This window comes from Ischnura elegans, chromosome 9, assembly GCF_921293095.1.
Source record: "Ischnura elegans chromosome 9, ioIscEleg1.1, whole genome shotgun sequence".
Classification (NCBI taxonomy): domain Eukaryota; kingdom Metazoa; phylum Arthropoda; class Insecta; order Odonata; family Coenagrionidae; genus Ischnura; species Ischnura elegans.
The window spans coordinates 86,863,856-86,867,994 of NC_060254.1; positions in this window are offsets into that span (position 1 = coordinate 86,863,856).

Here is a 4,139-nt window from a genome sequence, read left to right on the forward strand (position 1 = left end):
TTGTATCTATGAGTAGACAAAATATAATACATGCAAATTTGCTTTATTACAAAATAATAATATCTTAATGGACACTGTTTATATTATAGTTTACCCGTTGCTATGCGGCCATAGCGGCCGGATGGATTCCCTTTCGGCTTGTCATGCATAGCTAATCTTTTATCATAAAACTCTTTTTGCAACTCGATGGCAGTTTATTTTACATTATTTAGCCCATTCTACAATTAATTACATATCTAAAAATCACGTTACGATTCCGTCCGATTATATAACTTTTCTCTAATTAAATAAAACTTTTCATCGTTAAAAATCAACAACGTTCCATTCATGATAATTAATTTCTCCACGGCTATTTTTTTCAAAATATAAATATTAAAAGCAAATTCATATTTTCCATACTTATTCCAATTGATTGCAAGTTAAAAAAATGGAATCAAAAGGGCTTGTGTGCTGTATTCATAGTTTAAAATCGTCCGTCCATTTAGGCGTCCGCGACTCCGGAACCAGTGCTTCGCTTTTCTCTCACTTTGACAGTTATTTCTACGCGAAGGTGCACACATACCAACTCGTGAAATACACTGTTATGCAGTTCAAACATCCTATTACCCAACCTAATATTTAAAAAACCCAATTTCAAACTTTCATTTTTGGACTTTTGTCCACTTAAAGTGGGGTTTGGCCCCACTGTGCGGCGGCCGTTGTATTGTTGTATAAAGTTATTGAAAGTATTATATTAGGACAACACCCTGATAAACGAATATCTTTACCCGTAATTTTCCCTATTCTGGCGTCCGTTTCAAAATTCATCTCTTCCTCCGTTTGGTAACTTGGTAACAATAATAAGATAAATGCATAATAATAGTGAAATATCCAGGAAAAGTTATGAGAGCTTATGCTGCCAAAATGACTGAAGAAATTCCGTTACACTCTTCTGATTTCACTACCAAACTATAATATGGAAAGCCTGAGATATGTGTATCCCAAGGCTAAGTACTTACTCAGACATGATTCGTCGAGGGAATGAATGATGTTCTGTTGATGAAACGAATTTTCGGCTGTCTTATTTAAAATTCGTTATCAGCGATTTTGCGATTTTGAAAATGGATTTACTCACCAAAATAATTTCGGTCCGATTGAGATAAAAAATGGAAGATATGCATGTGCCACTTTCATGGTAATGATAAGATATTCTCAATACTGAGAATAGAGATAATATTATTAACCCTCATATAGATGTACAAATTTAGTTACGTCGTTGGATTTTTCCTTATGTGAGATATGTGTGTATCCTTATGATAAGATAGAATGTGGATCTCATTTTGAGATAACACTTGAATGAAGTGACCGAAATGTGCAAAGCCATTTTGAACACCACATATTAAAATTCCATATTGCTTAAAAATGTTAGTGGTGTAGTCGTTGGCCCATACACTAGGGTAGAAGATCAATCTCCCAGACGGCACAGGATCCTCCGTATCTAATTCGTATGTAGATAGTATCCATTGACGAAAAGCGACGGAGCGGTAGTCAATGGATACTATCTGCATACGAATTAGATACGGAGGATTCTGTGCCGTCTGGGCTGCCATGCGTTCTGCCATTTGGAACACAAAACTTTGCCTCGGGGACCTTCCCCCAATATTCCCCTCTTGGTGTCATCGGAAACGCCCTTCACCCAGGCGTGGCAATTTAGTAATGGTCAATGACGTTCCTACAAGGAAGTACCATATAGAGTAGCCGCATACATTAGAAGTGGAGAGGTGGGAATACGTGGCGAGGGAAGGAAGAGGTGAGGGAGAGAAGTCCCCGAAAGAAAGAAAGGAGTGAGGATAGAATTAGAGGTTTGCGCAAGGAATTAGAGAGGATAAGATAGAGAGGAGAAGGTGACTCACACTTGTTAATCCAGCAGTTTATTCACGTTGAAAGACCAAAAAATAAGATATCTTGTACAAATAATCACATTTTTCAGTAAATGATAGTGAATATAAGATTTTTTCGCCTCTTTTTGTGTGCTATGTCAAGGATAAGATTGTTTTTCTTTCCGTAAGCAGCTTTGGTAATGATAAGATATTCTCAATACTGAGAATAGAGATAATATTATTGATATGATATTCCATTTGGAGGCTAAATTTCTTTATCTTGTTTCTATCTAATGGATGGATCAAGGAAAAAAATTCTGCCCCTTAATCTCCTCTCCTCAAGATCCCCTCCCCAAAAATAAATGGTCAAATAGGTACTTCACCCACTATTTAGCATATTCGCACCTCCACAAGGTTTTCCAAGTCCACCCACCCACTCCCTCCATCTTGTTTCATTTGGAATGAATTATTTGGGATAGTTTCACGGAAAGGGCTTTTGATATTATTTTTTAGTCTACATTGGTGATGGAGATAATAGGTTTCCACTCATTAATGTCGCCAATATCTCCTCCTTAGTCCAATATGGTGATCATGGTTTTATGTAGCTGTTGTCTTGGGAAGGATACCATCAACAAGTACTCTATGCATTTTGGAAAATAGAATCCTAAGTATTGGCCTGAAATGAGTATTGAACTCGACTGTCGAGCCGTCCATTCGTGGTGCTTTCTTCCTTTATGCTTTCAACCTTTTCGAACCCAGAACTGATTCTGGAAGAAATAAAACTTCAAGACTTCTCTTTTAAAAAAAGTGATAATTCTCCACTGAGTAATAATTATTGTGGCAGTTACATATTTCAACATTAAATTTTACAGCGCAAAAGAACATGTAGTTTAAATCTTTCCTGAATAGAGTTAAAAATGTATTCATTTTTGATGTTACTAAGAAGCAACATTGGATTATAATGGGTCAAGTCCTTTTACTACCACATGCAAGTCATTCACATCTACCTGTATTTCCAAGGATTCGAGTTTTGTATGTTTTTTGAGGTATTTATATAAATTCAGTTCCTCGCTAGCTTCCGAGTGCGGAAGTCTATGCGATTTCTAGACCTTAATATTTAAATTCTGCCAATTGTATTTTGCTTTCCTTAGAATTGAGTTTTTGTAATATTAAGCTTTTGAGTGTTTATAGGAATCTAAATATTCCTACGGTGCATTTTTTTTACTGATATAGAAAGTATTTTGAGAAATCGTCCTGGTAATCTTGTTTTCATTGGTGACATAAATACAAACACTTTGGTAACAAATAATGATACTGATAATTATTTGAACTTGTTAACCTTATTTGATCTAATGAGTCTCATTACTGAGCCCAACTAGGATATCGAATATTTCCGCCACAGGTGTCGATCATGCATTTGTTAGATTTTCAAATTCTTATCAGTGTACGCTTTTACCAGATGTATTAGACCAGCCTATGATCATGATATGTCATCATTTGTATTTAGATATATTGACAAAATTATGTCGTACTTGGGTATTTTTATAGCACTTCGAATTCCAAACACCTACGAATGTCTGGCGAGCTCCATCAATTTTGAAACTTTCTTGCAAAAACTTGATTGTTCTTTCATTAAAAATATCATAATTTTTTTTAATGAGGATGGCAGCACACAAATTATCATTATTCACTTACCAACTTTGGCTCAAATGAGGGATATTCACTTATCCTACGGCAGAGTTTGATGAAATCCTCATCTGATGTCAATGGCAATAGGCTGAAATTCATCTCCTCCACTGCAACATCCTTTCGCTTTGGGTCACAAGTAGTGATGGGTCGATTCCAAAATGTTATCGATTCCGATCCCGATTCAGATTCTGAAATTTCGATGCCAATTCTACCGATACCGATTCCATCGATTCTGATGCCATAGGCTCCAAAAAAAATATCACTTAATTCCAGTCAACAAGAAAACCACTTAAAAAAATATTACTCTGTGAAAGAGTCAATTCACAAAAGCATCTTTCATATCATCACTATTTAATTAAAATATAATAGCTAAATTTCAAAACAGAGCATACCTGAAAAATTATTACCAGTTACATGATAGGTATTACTTTAGAATATTATTTTCACGGATAATTTCTTCTTATATAGTACACTTCAACGTAAATTTGCTTGTAAAACAAGATTTTACAGCACAGCCACCAAAAAAATAACAAAGACCGTTAGCTCACGTGGTACACAAGATGGCCGCCGGGCGTTTTGGCGCGAGTTCAA